Genomic DNA, 19,384 nt, shown 5'->3' with positions numbered 1-19,384 from the left:
AGGCCAGCTGCCAACTGAACACTGCTACAACGATAAGAAAGCACCACCACAACCAGTAATAAAACAAAGTGCCTAAACCAAACACTGAACAGTACAAACAGTGCTATCAAAAAAATCCCCTAATCTTGCGTGTCCCCTGCATGTTCTCCTTGCCCCTTTTTGTGCATTTAGCACTCACTTGCCGCTGTTGCTTGGATGGGGATGTCTGCAGGAATTGGTGGATTTCAAGGGGCAGGGGATCTGCACGGGGTGGATGCGTTCAGTGGGGAGGGAGTCAGCATGGAGGTGGAAGTATTCTGGGAGGACACTTGCCCTGTTCAGTTGCTAAGTCCCAGTTGTCTTGGCCACCCAACCATGGAATTGTCTAAGTTGTTCCTAGTATGCATGGTATACATGGCACCATGGAGGGGACTCAGGCCGTGGTGTAAGTATGGAAGGAGCCTGGACACTTGTGGCCATTAGTGAAAGCAGCCACTCAAACGGGTCTTTCTGCTTGGCTAAGTCTTCCTCCCTTAAACGATGTTCCTGTTGTGAGAACTGTGATGCAAGTGTCTGCTCCCATGCCTCAATTCTGTCTTAAAGCTTTGCAGCTTGCCCGTGCCTTTTGGCTTGCCTCTCGGCTTGCCTCTTGATTTGCCTTTCCACTTGTTATGAATCCTTCTCTCTTTGGTATTGCACCAGATTGTTGGCCTTGACCACAATGCCAACTATAAAGTTCACAAGGAAGTGCTTCCTCTTGAACCAGTTTGTGATGGTACGGAGATGCAGGCTTCGTATGGAGCGTGCTTTAGCTGCTGACGTACAATGGCCAGTTGAGATAGAGGTGTCTGCAAGCATATATAAAACAGAAAATTATTGTCTCAGTGATTCACAAACAGTTCAGTGCATGAGCTCAGGAAAAACCCTTGTGGAATCTCAAGGACAAAAAAAATGATACTTTAAAAACAATGTATTGTGAGAGGAATGTTTCAGATTCCAGCGGCTCCATGGACACAACCAGATTAACCACAGTGAAAAGAGTGCACAGAGAATGGTAAGTTAAAAATCACAATTTTGTTGAAAAATTGCAGACTGCTTTGGGGGGGAGGGTGACCGCAGAGTATTACATAAGCCTTCTCTGGCATTTCAGGCATGCCACATTTTGGAGGACAGAACAGCTCTTGTGGTTTCTGAATGGCAAAGAGATTTTATTCCAAGCTTCTGGTGTCGAGGCTGTCATGTCTGCCACCAAAGTACTGAAACTTACGGTGGCTGAACAGTACATCTATGAGTAGAGTGGGCTGGACAGCTACCATGGAAGACATGGAAAATATGCCATTTCCCGAAATGTGATGATCTATCTGGAGTTCTTGCTATGGGAAAAGTTTGCAGCTATTATCACAGTGATCTCCAACCTTTTTACGCCCAAGTTCACTTTTTGAATTTAAGGGCAAACCAGGCTCTACCCCTTCCCTTCCCTGAGGCCCCGCCTGCTCACTCCATTCCTCCCTCCATCGGTCGCTCTCCCCCACCCTCATTCACTTTCACTGGGCTGGCGGGGCAGAGGGTTGGGGTGCAGGAGGGGGTATGGGGTGCTGGCTCTGGGAGGGGACTTAGGGCCAGGGTAGGGGCTTGGGGTGCAGGAGGGGGGTCAGGGTGCAGGAGGGGGTATGAAGTGCTGGATCCAAGAGGGGGCTCAGGGCTGGGGCATGGGGTACTGGCTCTAGGAGGAGAGCACTTACCTCGGGCGGCTCCCAGTTGGCGGCGCAGCGGGGCTTGGTTCCACTCAGGCACATCGGCACTTCCTTCCCATCATGAGTCGGGCCACCTCTCCCATCCTACCAGTCAGTAGTGCACCATGTGGCCATGCTGCTCCCGGAATGGGCCAACGCACCTCTGCGGCCCCTGGACCAATGGGAGCTGTGGGGGTGCTGCTTGCAGGCAGTGTGCAGAGACACCTACCCCTGCCCCCTGCGGGACCTGGAGGAGTGCTGGCTGCTTCCCGGAGCGGCGTGAGGCCGTGGCAGGCAGGGAGCCTGCCTTAGCAGCAGGGAGCCCCGCTGCACTGCCGCGGCTGGAGATTGAGATTGCCTGGGAGAGTCTCCAGGATCGACCAGTTGATCAGAATCGACGAGTTAGTGACCACTGTATTAGCACATGGGATTGGGGCCAAATTCATGGGGGAATCTACAGGATGCTGGATTAGCATCTTCATGGATTACTGCCTCCCCAGGGCTTCTGATACAGCTTTTTATGACTGCATGAAAACACATATGCTAATATGGACTTAAAAGAGCTCCATAACCACCCCCACTCTGGCAATTTCTGAACTACGTACAACCCCCCGGCCCTATTTTGGACAAATGATTCATTACCCATGAACTACACATAACTTAAATGGACAACCTTCGTAAATGGATACATTTCAACCTCCCCACCTCCTGTATAGTTTATGGTTTACAGGCAACTTGTCACACAAGTCAGTAAAGTCAGCAGATATGACGCCAGTACACATACGGACTGAGTATGCTGAACAAGAAGGTGCAATTTTATTTGCTGATCTTATTGATCCTAGAAACTGAACATCAGCAAATGCTGGACCTCCAGCACTTCACATTTTAGATATTTTAGAGCCAGCAGCAAAAAGGAAGCTGAATGGTCTAATTTTCTGCATCTTCTGTGTTGAGACTAAATTTATATTTGTAAAGCTAGCTATTCCACATCAGGGTTAAAGCTACAAATACTGCAACCATAATAATAATTAATATAATATTTATTATTATTTTATTACTGTGTCCATAGTAATAATTGAAATATTTTCAATTGGCTCTAAATTTATGAAATTTCCATGAATTTTTGTGTGAACTTGTTTCATGAATTTTTTTTGGTATTTTTCACCAACAAATTGTACTCTTTTTTTCCCCTTCCAAATTATAATGATGCTGACATTTTTCAAAAATTCAAATTTTCATGCACATTTTCATGAAAAATGTCTGCACTTTTCAACAAGTGCTCCTAATAAGAATGATCCTACCTCAGTTGCCCTTCTATTTAGGTGCTTCTGCCAATAAATCTGGAGCTGATTTACCACTGGCACAGCTTAAAATTCATTGCCTTGGCAGTAAACATTCTTCAAGCATTGCAGGTATGTTCCAAAGATGTGTTGTTATTTTTAAACGATTCTAACACAAGCTGCGGTTAAACTAGGTGCTTATTTCATGTGATCTTTTTGGCAAAGCTCCCAACTATTCACGAAATATTTTGGAGCCTCATACAATCCATGCAGCCTCTTTGAGGCTATGAGAAAGAAACAAACCAAACCAGATGAGGGTTTTTTTTATTTATTTTTTTTTTTTTTAAAACCCTCCACTTGAAACATTTGATCTAGAAACGTTTGATCTGGATCTAGATTGTAGAACTGGTCCTTACATCTACAGCAGGCTATACCAAAATCCCAGGTCCAAATATGTCATCAAAACTTTGGAGAAGTTCAGTTCCATCCTAGCATCCAAGAGACCTGTTCTAGCCGTAGAACAGGTGCAGCACAGAGAGTAACAGTGCAAGCTACAGTAACTAATGCACTGCAGGCTTTTGATGTCTGTCAACCCTCAGCAGGAGTGAGAAAATAATCATGAAACCTATTTAATGTGTGTCCTCTCTGCTGAGATTGCTAAAAACAGGATAATCTATGAAGGTGTTTTTGTGATGTGAACACTTGTCTATTAGGAGTTTGATTTCATGTAAGCTACTCAACAGTTGTCAAATGACAATGACCTTCAGTCACTACTAGCTTGGGCCAGATTCTAATTGACTTAGTGGTTCAAATGCCATAACCAGTCTCCAGGATCATATCATTATTAACTTTAGATACTCTTTTTAGGGATAGCTGTCTGCATGTGTGTATTTACTGTTTTTTGCATTAAAATTGAATGGAAATCAGCTGAAGTGCTGAAGAATGCATGAGGTCAAAGGGCTTTCTCACTTGAGCCTTAGTTAAGCAAGGTGCCTAAATATGTGCCTCACTTTAAGCACAAGACTAATCCCATTGACTTCAACAGGGCTACTCATATGCTTAAATTTAGGCATGTGCTCAAGTACACTGCTGAATTGTGTCCTAAGGTCTGAGAGTCTAATACCTTGGGAAAGAGAGAATTTTTTCACTGGAATATATAAGGATCTGAATTAAAATTGCACCAAAGCAATTCCATGTGCTTATAGACTTTTAAGTTCCTAGGTTGGCTTTTTCTTTTCTTTCTTTTTTTTTTTTTTGGCCTGTTATGTTTTGTTGACATGAAGTCCAAGGCTGAATTCCAAAGGAAATAAACTTATGCTCCCACTGAATGTTGATTTAGTTTAGGCTCTCTTATCTGTGGGTGTGTTTTGGAATTAGAGCATAGCATCACTGTGGATCTACACTGGCACTCCTGTGCTGGATTAAGTCACTTTTTTTTCTTTTACAATGGATGAGATGTGTTTAATTTATTGTAGGAAACTCTTAAAGATGCAGGATCCTTTTTAGAGCCTCCTACAATAGCCGTGAAGCACTTATTTAATCCCATTGAACGGAGGCTAGATTTACTAGCTGGGTTAGACGTGATTTTTGTTCAGAAGTCATCTCGGAGTACATCGAAGTTTGAAGATCTTTACAGAAAAAACAAGGAGAAACAAAAGGAGTAAATTTTAAAAGGAACTTTGTCAAGGAGTTTTAGATGTTAAATAGAAAAAACACGGTGGCTTCTCTGAAACGAGTGTTAAGATTGCAGAAACGTTATTGATCTGGTGAGAGATGCTAATGAAGCACTTTAAATGCAAGTTTTATGGACAAAAAAGGGGCAATTTCATACCAAAGTGCAGCAAGGTTACTGAATCAAAGAAGGTGCTCTTCAATTCTGCAAAAGAGGACAAAGTCCCATTGTCAGATCTTTTCTCTTTTGACTTTAAACATGTTTTAAATACACTATTTACTAAATTGTGCAACCTATCTTGCCCACTGATTGAGAATTTATGACCAGAAACAATCCTGTTAGGAAAAAAGAAAAACTGAGTTTGATCCCTACTGTAGCTGTATAAAATAGATTGAATGAACTTAACCTGAGCTCTGTGGGGGGTGCCCAATATGTTTTTCAAGACCAGAGGCCTAGCATTTGAGTTCAAATGGAAACTTGTCTTTCAATAACAATTTAAAAAAAGAGAGAGAGAGAGTGTTTGGAGACCATCTGTGGCCTCTTGGCCTGTGTTAATGTGAACTGGCTCATTTTCCCCTTAAAAAACCTGACTCTGAATCATGCCCCATTGATAGGGTTGCCAATTTTGGTTGGCTATATTCCTGGAGGTTTCAGCACATGATATATTTTTAAATTAAATATTAATCTTTAATTCCTGGAGACTCCCGACCAATCCTGGAGGATTGGCAACCCTACCCTTTGACACTTCCCAGTTGTGAATTCTTTCGGTTTTTAGACTGAAATTCACAAAATTCTTGTTTTAATTGAAGCTGTCACGTCAAATTTTACAGATGTCCTGGTCCTCAGAATAGAGGGCCTAATATATTCATGCCTCATCTTGCTCCCATGGAAGTCAGCAGCAAAGTGTCCTTTCACTTCTGTGGGACAGGATCAAGCCCATTATGAGGATAACGGAGTAACATTTGAACAAGATTACTACCTGGTAAATTTACCAAAATGCATTAATTGTATCTTCCCTGTTCACTGAGCCAACGATTAAAGATGAGGAGAAATGCAGCTCACTTTTCCCATCAGATTTCACAGGGCCACCTTGTTTAGCTACTTGGGGGTAGGAACTGTACCTTACTGTGTGTATATGTGTCTCACATAATGGGGACCCAATCTCAGTCAGGGTCTCTAGGTACTACCGTCATACAAATAATGAATAATAAATTTCCAAGTGTGGACTATTTAGCCTTTGCCCTTTGACATACTTGTGACAATATTATAGGGTGAAATATAGGGCCTGCTTCTAAACTGCAGCTCCCACTGCAGAACCAGGAACTGCAGAGATGGCACAAAAATGAAAATTATGCAGGAAAAGAAAAATCTTAACATACTTCTTCAAATGTTGTGTGTTTTTTAAATTACTTAATTTGTTTCCATGTTTATATTATTTTTTATGCTATCTCTGCAGTTTCTGCTTCTGACTGAAAGACCAGAAGTAGAAATGGTGAACTATTGCAGTAAAGGTTCTTCTTACATTTCTTGAAATGAGGAGTACATGAAATCTTATCGGGGAGCCTTTTCTTGCAGGATTTCTAGCCCAGTTTTGGACAAGCATCAGACTGGAACATTTTCCAGACCAAACCAAATGAAAAAGTACATATTACTGTTTGAAATAAAATTTAATTTGAAATATCTGTTAGAGATGGCACCTAATTGTGAAGTTCTGACCTGGATCTAAATTTTCCCAAATATCTGAGGTGCCCAGATCTGGGATTTTGTTTGGCCCATTATAATAAAAGGGCTCAGCTACACTTTCCCAGAGTGTTTAGAACTTGAACTGGTGATATCTCTAATATCTTTTACATGTTATGCATCCAGATTTTAAACATTATCCTTTTAAAAGGCTTTGTGATTGCACATACTTGCATTGTTTATACATGTCATGGAATGTATATGGTATGAAGCTAAAACGAGCTATATATCTTCTTACTCTTGGGAAATATCAGAGTCCAGCACATTTAAAAGAACAAAAACAAACAAACAAAAAATCCTCCTGAAAACTAGATGGCAGTAATAACCAACCATTCAACTCTGCCTATGATCAGACTTTTCTGAGTAAAATTAGTTAGCAGTAGTAACCAGTCATTCCGTTCTGCCTGTGAATGATGATGTGATGACTCATACTTTTCTGAAAAAAGAAGAACAGGAGTACTTGTGGCACCTTAGAGACTAACAAATTTATTAGAGCATAAGCTTTCGTGGACTACAGCCCACTTCTTCGGATGCATATAGAATGGAACATATATTGAGGAGATATATATACACATATACAGAGAGCATAAACAGGTGGGAGTTGTCTTACCAACTCTGAGAGGCCAATTAATTAAGGGAAAAAAAACTTTTGAAGTGATAATCAAGCTAGGCCAGTACAGACAGTTTGATAATAGGTGTGAGAGTACTTACAAGGGGAGATAGAGTCAATGTTTGTAATGGCTCAGCCATTCCCAGTCCTTATTCAAACCGGAGTTGATTGTGTCTAGTTTGCATATCAATTCTAGCTCACTAGTCTCTCTTTGGAGTCTGTTTTTGAAGTTTTTCTGTTGTAATATAGCCACCCGCAGGTCTGTCACTGAATGACCAGACAGGTTAAAGTGTTCTCCCACTGGTTTTTGAGTATTTTGATTCCTGATGTCAGATTTGTGTCCATTAATTCTTTTGCGTAGAGACTGTCCGGTTTGGCCAATGTACATGGCAGAGGGGCATTGCTGGCACATGATGGCATATATCACATTGGTAGATGTGCAGGTGAACGAGCCCCTGATGGTATGGCTGATGTGATTAGGTCCTATGATGATGTCACTTGAATAGATATGTGGACAGAGTTGGCATCGGGGTTTGTTACAAGGATAGGTTCCTGGGTTAGTGGTTTTGTTCAGTGATGTGTGGTTGCTGGTGAGTATTTGCTTTAGGTTGGGGGGTTGTCTGTAAGCGAGGACAGGTCTGTCTCCCAAGATCTGTGAGAGTAAAGGATCATCTTTCAGGATAGGTTGTAGATCTCTGATGATGCGCTGGAGAGGTTTTAGTTGGGGGCTGAAGGTGACAGCTAGTGGTGTTCTGTTATTTTCTTTGTTGGGCCTGTCTTGTAGGAGGTGACTTCTGGGTACTCGTCTGGCTCTGTCAATCTGTTTTTTCACTTCAGCAGGTGGGTATTGTAGTTTTAAGAATGCTTGATAGAGATCTTGTAGGTGCTTGTCTCTATCCGAGGGATTGGAGCAAATGCGGTTATATCTTAGAGCTTGGCTGTAGACAATGGATCGTGTGGTGTGTCCTGGATGGAAGCTGGAGGCATGTAGGTAAGTGTAGCGGTCAGTAGGTTTCCGGTATAGGGTGGTATTGATGTGACCATCGCTTATTAGCACAGTAGTGTCCAGGAAATGGACCGCTTGTGTGGATTGATCTAGGCTGAGGTTGATGGTGGGATGGAAATTATTGAAATCATGGTGAAATTCCTCAAGGGCTTCTTTTCCATGGGTCCAGATGATGAAGATGTCATCAATGTAGCGCAAGTAGAGTAGGGGCGTTAGGGGACGAGAGCTAAGGAAGCGTTGTTCTAAGTCAGCCATAAAAATGTTGGCATATTGTGGGGCCATGCGGGTACCCATAGCAGTGCCGCTGACTTGAAGGTATATATTGTCCCCAAATGTGAAATAGTTGTGGGTGAGGACAAAATCACAAAGTTCAGCCACCAGGTTAGCTGTGACATTATCAGGGATACTGTTCCTGATAGCTTGTAGTCCATCTTTGTGTGGAATATTGGTGTAGAGGGCTTCTACGTCCATAGTGGCCAGGATGGTGTTTTCTGGAAGATCACCGATGGATTGTAGTTTCCTCAGGAAGTCAGTGGTGTCTCGAAGATAGCTGGGAGTGCTGGTAGCGTAGGGTCTGAGGAGAGAGTCTACATAACCAGACAAGCCTGATGTTAGGGTGCCAATGCCTGAGATGATGGGGCGTCCAGGATATCCAGGTTTATGGATCTTGGGTAGCAAATAGAATACCCCTGGTCGGGGTTCTAGGCATGTGTCTGTACGGATTTGTTCCTGTGCTTTGTCAGGGAGTTTTTTTAGCAGATGGTGTAGTTTCTTTAGGTAATCCTCAGTGGGATCAGAGGATAATGGCCTGTAGAATGTGGTGTTAGAGAGCTGTCTAGCAGCCTCCTGGTCATATTCCAATTTATTCATGATGACGACAGCACCTCCTTTGTCAGCCTTTTTGATTATGATGTCAGGGTTGTTTCTGAGGCTGTAGATGGCGTTGTGTTCAGCATGGCTGAGGTTATGTGGCAAGTGATGTTGCTTTTCCACAATTTCAGCCTTTGCACGTCGACGGAAGCAATCTATGTAGAAATCCAGTCTGTTGTTTCGACCGTCCGGAGGAGTCCATGCAGAATCCTTTTTTTTGTAGTGCTGGTAGGGAGGATTCTGTGGGTTAGTATGCTGTTCAGAGGTATGTTGGAAATATTCTTTGAGTCGGAGACGTCGAAAGTAGGATTCTAGGTCACCGCAGAACTGTATCATATTCATGGGTCTGGAGGGACAAAAGGAGAGGCCCCGAGATAGGACAGACTCTTCTGCTGGGCTAAGAGTATAGCTGGAAAGATTAACAATATTGCTGGGTGGGTTAAGGGAACTACTGTTGTGGCTGCTTGTGGCATGTAGCAGTTTAGATAGTTTAGTGTCCTTTTTCCTTTGTAGAGAGGCAAAGTTTGTCTTGTAAATGGCTTGTCTAGTTTTTGTAAAGTCTATCCATGAGGAAGTTTGTGTGGAAGGTTGGTTTCTTATGAGAGTATCCAGTTCTGAGAGCTCATTCTTAATCTTTCCCTGTTTGCTGTATAGGATGCTGATCAGGTGGTTTCGCAGTTTCTTTGAGAGTGTGTGACACAGTCTCTCAGCATAGTCTGTGTGATATGTAGATTGTAATGGATTTTTTACCTTTAGTCCTTTTGGTATGATGTCCATCTGCTTGCATTTGGAAAGGAAGATGATGTCTGTCTGTATCTGTACGAGTTTTTTCATGAGGTTGATGGATTTCCATTCCATACGGCTAAATGCAGTGCCTTGCATAATGACAGGTTTCAGAGTAGCAGCCGTGTTAGTCTGTATCTGCAAAAAGAACAGGAGTACTTGTGGCACCTTAGAGACTAACAAATTTAGTTGAGCATAAGCTTTCGTGGGCTACAGCCCACTTCTTCGGATGGATGTAGTGCATCTGATGAAGTGGGCTGTAGCCCACGAAAGCTTATGCTCAACTAAATTTGTTAGTCTCTAAGGTGCCACAAGTACTCCTGTTCTTTTTGCAGATACAGACTAACACGGCTGCTACTCTGAAACTTGAAATTCTTTAATTCAAAATTATTTCTGGAATAATTTTTGTCATTTCTTTTTATCCCTAGATTGTTTGTTCAGCAGTTCACTGGGAATATTTGATGTTCACAATTTGAGCTGTATGGGGTAATTTTGTTTGCATATATAGGTTTCACAATCTATTTCTGTTGCCTGATCAGATGAAACTCTTGGAATCATATTTCCAGTATGAATACTCATTGTTACATATTCATAATTTGCTTTCTCCAAGTCTTTAAAAATAAGCTGTTTCTGTGAATGTTCTTGCTAGTACATTCATTTGCTAGCATATGGATGGAAAATAAACACATAAGGAGCGTGAAAATAGTCACAGTGAAGTTGCATAAATGTCCAAAGATATCTGCAGTAATTGCTCAGTGGTGGTGCTGACTAAGGCTTTGTCTACATTAGCACTTTTGTCAGTTAGGGGTGTGAAAAAAACACACCCTTGACCAACATAAGTTTCATCGACAAAAGTGCGGGTGTGGACAGCGCTATTTCAGTGGGAGAGCATCTCCCGCCTATATAGCTACCACCATTCATTGAAGGTGGCTTAGAGCAGCTACATAGGAGACCTTACAGCGGTGCAGCTACAGCAGTACAGCTTTGCCACTGTAAGGTCCGTACTGTAGACATAGCCTAATAGACAGTTGTTTGTTACCCCAGAAATCCAGCTTTGTGCTTGGTAACTTCATACATAACAACGGTTCATGAAGTTTTAATTTAAAAGTAATTGCTGATTTTATTTCAAGTTATCCTTGCTAGCCAGTGCTTCCATTTTCACTGATTAAGTATGCACTGTACCTCTCTGCCACAACAAATGACAAATTATACCTACATTCCTTATTTGCATAGCAGTGATATTCATGAACACAATCTTTCTAGGGCTTGGAAAAAAGCAAGAGATAAGATGTATTATTTTTTTCACATGCTTGGCTGTTACCCTATTCATTATATTTTGCAAAAAATAAAATTATTTGGCACTGAGCCAGATTCACTCTGGCCTCTTGTTGTAAATTATATCTCCCTGCCCCAGTATAGCCTGAGGAAGGGCAGAGGATGGTATAGCTACTATTCTGGGAGGGGCAGCATTTGAGCCCTGTCAGTGGACATTGTTGAGGCTTAGCACTGATTCAGCATATTCACTGAATGTCTGGGACATGGCCCCTCTGCAGACGGCATTGCCCACTTTTGGTTCTGTGCCAGTACCCCAGCAGATGGGAGGTTGCAGATGCTTTTTTTAACGTCACCTAAAACCTGCACTCAAGCTTATGCATACGTCAAGCTTTTATATTTCAGTGATGTGGACCATAGAACAGATCCTGCTCCCACCAAAGTCTATAGTTAAACTCTCTACTGACTTCAGTGGCGCAAGATCTGTTTTCTTTTCATGAACGGAGCCTAAAGCCCCTGGGAAGTGTTCCAGCTTTTCTATCTAACTTTGCATTTACTTTCACAGAGGTATCCTGTCACGAGTGTCAGTTGCTTTTAAGAATCTGATAAAATAAACTCCTGATAGGTATAGTATATCAGTAACACAGAAATCTTCTTAGCAGATCGCTGATGGCATAAAAGTAATTGCTAAGTAATTAACATATATTACTCTAAGATTGCAGCCACTTTACAGATATCCTACACTTTTTATGATGTGATTATAATCTCTTTCATGTCCTGCCATTCTGGTTTTGCTTTTACTTAAAGTGTTAACCAGATCACACTTGCTGTTTCTGAATTCCTTCTGCTGACCCCCTGAGTGCCACACTTCCTGTTGATGGAAGCTTTGCCTGAGCGAGGAGTGAGTTTCAAAGGAACAACTTGAGCAAATATGATCTCAAAGTGAAAGGACTGGACTGGGAGATAGAAGATTTGGGCCCCTGTTCCCATATCTGTGTAATTATTCCTTATTGGATTCTATGTTAACTTTGCTTGATCATGGGGATGGCAGGATCTGACTCACACTGAATAACAAAAGAGAAATCTTTATGCTTTCTGGGAAAAGCAACGGCACCTTTCTTATGTATGGGAAACCAAAAGTAAATATTTAACTTTAAAGACTTGGAAATAAAAGCCCTTGCATATCTTTGAATCACTATATGAAGTTTTCTGCTGAACAGATTACCTCTGGCCATGCACAATGTGAGCAGTCCCTTTATTCACACATTTCAATTCATGGATTTCATGCAGAAAAAACCTGACAACCAGTGTCCATTGCATATCTACAGCCATGCAATCCAGGTCCTGTGTAGTCGAGAGTTTGGCTGGACAGCATAGTGAGCAGCCCTCAACTCTTGTTCTATGATGGGGTCTACAGCTACCCACCAGAGCCCAACAGCAGAGCAGGTTGTTTGGGAGATACACTGACTCAATGGATCTCCAAGTCAGCTTCTGCCAGTGGGCCTTAAAGTGATTCTTCCCTGATGGAATCTTGTATCCCACACAGTTACTCTTGGAGGTGCAGATGCAAGGGATAATTTTCACCTTATTCCACCAATGTGGGTAAATCAATGAGCAAAGGTATAGTAGAGACAACTTTGTACAGACCATGTCTGTACATGCTGAGCATACTGCTTTGGCTACTTATCACTAGAAAGTACTGTATGTGTCACCCACAGTAGAGATATTGCAGCATTATAGAACTTTGCTTTTGAAATCTGTCATTAAATATATGCACAGTTATAAAAATGATTTTCTATAAACTGCCCTCATTTAACAAACATTCTACTTCCTGTAATTGTGTGCGCTCTTGTTTGAACTCACCAAATATGTGATTGTTCTCCTCTATCATAGAGATAAGAAATCCACCTTAAGGAAATGCAGGATGGTATTGTTGTATAATGCTTCAAAGGGAGATCCACAATAAACAGTTTGTGTGAGCCATTGCTTCAGATTGGTGAGGCAGCAGAACTCCAAGAGAAAGCTGGGAGGGGAGAGGAAGAGAACGCTCTGTTTAAAACACAAAAGCAGCTAATTTTCCCTTTGTCAGACCCATGAAAAACTTACTGTCATGTTTTTTTACCAGAAAAAATGGACTGTACCTCAGGTCAGATCCACACTTAATAGTTTTCTTAGTATAGCGATAACAAGAAAACCCTTCTAGTTTACATGCAGCTGTATAAAATGTTTTTGCCAGCATAGTTTATACCAGTTCAGTGAGCGACGTAAGACATACCAGCAAAAGCATTGTTATGCTGGAAGAACTGCATCTACCCTCGTGCTTGTATCAGCAAAGCTATGTCAGCAAAAAATCACACCCCTAATTGACATTCAGCTAGTACAAGTTTTAAATATAGAGCAGGTCTCAAAAACATTTTTCTCCCTTTTCCTATGAGTTTTACACTTCTGAAAAGGGCCAGCTTGACAGCCCTAAGGGAATAAAATCCTCTACCCACAGAACAAGTACAGCAAGGGCAGAGTGGGGCAAGCTTCCCCACACTGCCCAGCTAGTGTGTCTTAACCTTGGCAGGGAGGGACCAAATCTCCACACCCTTTGTATCCTAAGTCTCTTATTTGAGACTGCCCACAAGGTTGCATGGCATTATTGCCAGTTCTGGCAATGTTTTTGTGCTATAGACACTGTCAACTGGTCTGGAAACACCAAACTCATTCCACTGAGGGCACGAATTCACTAGAGGACAAATGTGATGAGTAGGACAGGAAATGCATGTCAACCCAATTTTGGCTTACTGAGAGAGCTGCTGCCCAGCTGCCAATTTCTGCCTAGTAGCAGAAATAAGGTATAAGAGGAAAATGCACAGTTAAGCATCTCATTAGCACAATAAAAATCACACCTAAGCCTAATGTCCCTTCAGGCATTCCCATTCTCCCCCCATGACCTGTTCCCTTCTCACCTTGCTCCCTTGAGGAGACGGGAGAAAATGTGCAATGGGCTTGAGCTTTCTTACCACTCAATGTGGAAGGCCTAGTGTTAAATCTTGTTCCTATGTGTTACCTCCACTCGTACCTGAGCTGCAATGCAACAAACTTTGGCTCACTGCTGCACGTCAGTCAAGGTCTTGAGGGACCAAGGCCCAGACAAGTATTTTATGGTAGAGTCATTCAGCTACTCATAATATTGTCTCATGCTAGAATAGATCAAAATGTGATTTTTTTTTCCTTTTACACCTGCCACTTCACCACAATTACCTGAGTCATCTTTTTAGACCTTATAAAGTGGGGTAAAAAAAATTTAATGAGATGTTTGGCATTATTTGTTATCAAGAAGTTTGGCTCAATATCCAAATTTTGAGTGCTTAGCCAAGCCAGCCCCTGAATTCTGAATGCTTGAGGTGTGCTCATCATTAATATAGTGTTATGAGCTGTGTGAAACCTCATTCAAATTGATGCTTGAAAATCCCCTTCATTTAAGATAGCTGTAAGAGATGGTTAAGGAGCCACACCTAAAACAAGGCCTAAAGTCTGCCCGGAAACTACATCATGTGGGTGATAGGCTCCACTGGGTATGTTGTGACCAGGGTGTGACCAGAACTGAGTTGAGGCAGAGGCAAAATGCAAGAAAGTCAAGCAGTAGCCTGTAAGCACAGAGTGACCCTGGAAAAATCAAAAGAGAGAGCTTTTGGCATAAGAGGCTTGAGGCTGTAAACTAAGATACTGCTTCTTTTGTTCTTGGTTCCTCCTGCTTTTTTGGAGAAGCAGGACTTTGTACATTCCTTGTAAATAAACAAGATTGCATCAAAGAAAATACCAGATTCCATCTATTTTTACTTCCAGCTGGAACATCCCCAGGGCTCCAAAATTTGACTAGCCACTAGGGTTGAAAAGGGGCAACAATAGAATTTACATTTCTGTTGAAATCAGTGAAGTCAAACACCTATCACTTTACTATTAACAAACATCCTGGGGAACGCCTATATGCATCATACCTTGCAGTGATTAGAAACCGTTTTCTACAGGCATGTGTTTTTTCTAATCTTTCCTCAAAGTAAAAATAACAAAAAGAAAAGATGGTACAATAATCCAGTGGTCTGAGAACTTTTCAGGCAGTTGTATCCACTTACCAGATATAGGCCTCTATTCAGGAAAGCACTTAAACACATGCTTGAATCTGTTTCTGTTTAAGAAAGCACTTAAGGATGTGCTTGACACGCTCAAAGTTAAGCACATGCTTAAATGCTTTCCTGAAGCTGCGTCCAGGACCTCAGCTGTACTACCAGTGCAGGCTGCTTTCTGTTCAGCTGTAGGCTCTCTAGCATGCACTGGGATTACAGAACTGAACAAGACCAATCCTTTTTTGAGGGCTATTGTGCTGTAGTGAGTGGCAGATAGGCAGGAGTGGTGCATGAGGACACTCATCTTTACAACAGGAAGGGACAGCTTAGAGCAGCAATCACAGCCATTTGAATGACTAGTGCTGGTTCATGTACCAGTGGCCAGGAACAATCTTTACTTCAGGAATATGAGTAGTCTTTGTGACTTCTTGTCTATGCTAAGCAAGGTAGTTTAATTTCTCATCACTCTTTTTCTAAAGAATAAAATGCCCATCTTTTGTAAAACTTTCACTGAATGATTATCTTTAGCATATTAACTATAAATTCAATGGAAGTGATGTATTAATTACTGGAATAGTGAAATATAAGCCTTACCTCTATGGAATCTTGACTTTATATGTTTGTACACTGGTGCTAATAACACAAATTCAATGGAAAAAATTTTTTGTCAACATTTCAAACCTGTCTGCTTGAAGTTGGGCTCCTAAATCCATATTTGAATACCTAAATATAATCAATTTTAAGAAGTGCATTGCTGAGCACACAACAATCAATATTAGCTGAAGTCAATGGGAGCTGTGCGTGCTCAGCACCTTTGGAGATTAAGCTGCTGTTATTTAGGATCTTAAAGATGGATTTAGGGGACTAAGGGTTTCTCCACACTTGCAAATTGTTTCTGATTAAGGAGAGTGTGAATTTAAAGTGCAATAGCTATTCCTGATTTATTCCAGAATAAGAATGTCCACACATGGAGTTGATTAGGAACAACTCCATGTGTAAACAAGCCCTCAGTTTAGACGCCAAGGATTGAAAATGTTCTTTATTTCTTTGAGCAAATTCTGATTGTATTGTTTCTTATAAAATAAAGTCAGCAGAATTACTTATGGAGTAAGGTATTATTCCGCATGAGTAAGGATATCAAAGTCTGGCCCTTTGTGGACATTAAAGCTCTGGAAGCTTTGAAAGCCTATAAACCCTTGTGTGGCAGATAGTTGGATATGCTGCCACTGATTATCACTGCATTGAATTCTAGAATACTGCTCCATCACCTCCTCACAATCCTGATTTCATCTATCTTCCAGGGATCTTAATATATGATGTTTCTCCTCTACTTCCAAAAAGTCCTTCTTGCACTTTATTTCCAGACTCTTTCCCACTGAACCTCCCACTTATCCTTTGATGATCTTTCATTAAGGCCCACTAACTAGTGGTTTCTGTTCTCTAACCTCTTTGTGTCTTCTTCATCTCTGATACTTTCATCCTTTACTCTGTATGCAGGGCCGACGAGGGGGGGGAGGTGTCAGTACAAATTACTGGGGCCTGGCGGTCCTGAAGGAGGCCCGCAGCCCGGCTTCGCCCCCTCTTGTTGGCCCTGTTTAGCCGGTCCGCCCTTGCTGGGGGGCCCGAAAAAATTCCGGGCCCGGCTCCCCCCCTCTCTCGTCGGCCCTGTTTAGCTGGTCCGCCCATGCTAGGGGGCCCGAAAACATTTTTTCACCGGGGCCCGAACCCGCTCTCGGTGGCCCTGTCTGTATGTTCACTTGACCTTTATGATCCTCCTCAAGCATTTGTACCAAAACCTATCCCTAATCTCTTTGTTTGGGTTTAAACATGAACATTTTATGATGACTCTTCATTCCTGGCAAGTCTGCTGAAATCAGTCACTCCCAGAAGAATATGATGGTGCTTTCTCAGTGGTAAGAGAGGGGCAGAACTCCAACAAAAAACATGTTTGTGCTAAATTTTTTCTTGATCTCGTATGTAATGACCAGTTTATCTTTGCATACGTGCAAGAAACTGCATAATAAATTGCCTAAATCCCATTTGTACCTGTAGATACATTCTAGTGTTTAAGTAATTGTCTGTTTTCTTCTTGAGTCCAAGTAAAGTGGATTTGCTAGTGTCCCTAAAGGCAGAGATATATGACCCCAGAAACCTATTGCATGTATTTTACCGTTACTGGTATATTTAAAATTTTCAGGAGCATTCATGTGTTTTCCTAGTGTCACTTAGTTCAAATAGATACTTACATATGCCTTTGCAAAGTTATCTTCTGTATTGATGTCATTCAATACAGTAGTCCTACATGCCCAACCTTTATCTGAGACCAGATGGGTAGAGTGTTTTAACACTAGGCCTCTGAGAGCTGATAGCCAGATAAGACCATTTATTCCATTGTGAAAAGATGTGAATTGTTTAAAACTCGTTTGTTTCACATAAGCTTTGTGGTCTCGTTTTTGGCTGATCATTGGCTGACATTGCTAGATATGAAGCAACAAACATGTTCAGCTATCATTTTGAGTAAAACTCAAAAGAACCAGGAATAAATAACGACAGTAAAAATGAATTGGACAATCATTCTTATGAAACAATCAGTGAAAGGGACACAAGAAAACCATGGAATGTTTGAATAAGAACTCACCTGTATTATGCAAATACAGTTGTTTCTGGTATGTGAAATGCAAATATGTATAACTCCCTTTCCTTGGTATTTCCATATCCGTGTTCAGTTTTCTGAGATTACTGAGCCCTGAACAACATTACCTAATCAGAGGAGTTTCTGGAAGTTTCATTCACACAAGAACTGAAGAAAGTTATAGATGTGGGTATTGTACACAATCATTTCCAGAAATAATTGTGCCTGACAACTCCATAATTATAGTCCATTTAAAACATTAAGGCTAAATATTCTGGACATGGTACTATGAAATGTTCTATGAATCCCACCTTCTTGATTGCCTTCCAAATTAACTATCATATTTATATACACCTTTGAAAAATAGAATTGATATATGGAATACTCAGCTAACATAAGGTAAATACTAGTGAGGGACAGACTGCATATTATTAAGTGTGTAAACCACAGTCACCAGAAGGACTTATTGTTTTATTCACTGATCCAGACCACAGAAATTAATTCATTACTTTCTTTCTGTTCATGCAGGTACCACATCAGGGTGGCTGCGGTGTCTCCAGCTAACCAAATTAGTCTGTGAAGAAACAAAGCAAAATGCAAGTGAACATGTTTCTTATTTTGCCTATGAAAATGAGCTTGTAAGCCTAAGGCTGTGATCTATGTAAAATACGTGTAACCCATTATTATCAAAAGATAACTGCATCTGGCCTATTTAATGGGACAAAAACCTGGATAAAATTGTGCTACACTATGAACACCAGAATATGATACCCATTGTGCAGTAAAGAAATAATAAAAAGAAAAGGGTGTGTGATCTCAATCTGTTATACGACATTAGAGGAAATCAAAGGTGTGTTGCAATCGTTTTTCTCTTCACTTTCACAAGTTATTGAGTTATTTGCCACTCAAGTTTTTTGCCTACTGGGCCATTAAATTAGATTCTTCTGGTGATACAAGGATTGTACTGGTCTGGATGTCACTTAAATTGATATATTTCTGTATCAGGCTTCCCCCTTTTCCCCCCCCCAGGTCTTTCAGGCTTTTGCGACAAGATCATGCCTGTGCAAAGAACTAGGAGTGTGGGGTATTCCAATGTTTTAACAGAAACAAGTTTTAATATGTTTGTTCCTAAGCTTAAAAGACACAATAATAATACTTAATATGCTAATAATTAATAAAGTAGAGGCACTCAGTCAATGAAATATTCTTTCATGTGGTTGGAAGTGTAACTAACTAGGTAACTAAAGCAACTGGTGAATCATAACTAGAGATGAATGAATCATTTGTAATGAATTCATTCCATTAATGATTGCCATCTAATTTTTCTGATAGGGTATTGCTTTTGAACAGCTCACACTTTTCTTGGTCTATCTATTTTATAGATCTTTGTCTATCTCAAACAACCTCCACAGATCATTCTTGGCCTGTAGATTGTTCAGGAATGGTATATTACAACAATTCAGTATATAACACCCATTGTGATTTGATACATGGTTCTCATGTTTCTGAGGTTTCTGAGCCATCAATGAAGAAGCATAACTATTATAGGTTTTAGAGTAGCAGCCGTGTTAGTCTGTATCCGCAAAAAGAACAGGAGTACTTGTGGCACCTTAGAGACTAACAAATTTATTAGAGCATAAGCTTTCATGGGCTACAGCCCACTTCTTCGGATCCGAAGAAGTGGGCTGTAGCCCA

General features: G+C 41.1%; 1 long non-coding RNA gene across 1 annotated transcript; it reads left to right on the top strand.

Moving 5' to 3' along the window:
* Positions 1-985: 985 nt before the first annotated feature.
* Positions 986-18,444, top strand: LOC117876167. The gene is made up of 3 exons (XR_004645434.1): positions 986-1,033; positions 3,035-3,124; positions 18,218-18,444. It is a non-coding gene; the product is annotated as an uncharacterized LOC117876167 (long non-coding RNA).
* Positions 18,445-19,384: the final 940 nt, after the last annotated feature.

Source organism: Trachemys scripta, chromosome 4, assembly GCF_013100865.1.
Source record: "Trachemys scripta elegans isolate TJP31775 chromosome 4, CAS_Tse_1.0, whole genome shotgun sequence".
Lineage (NCBI taxonomy): Eukaryota > Metazoa > Chordata > Testudines > Emydidae > Trachemys > Trachemys scripta.
Note: the sequence above shows the minus strand (reverse complement) of the source record. Positions and strands in the feature narration are given on the sequence as shown.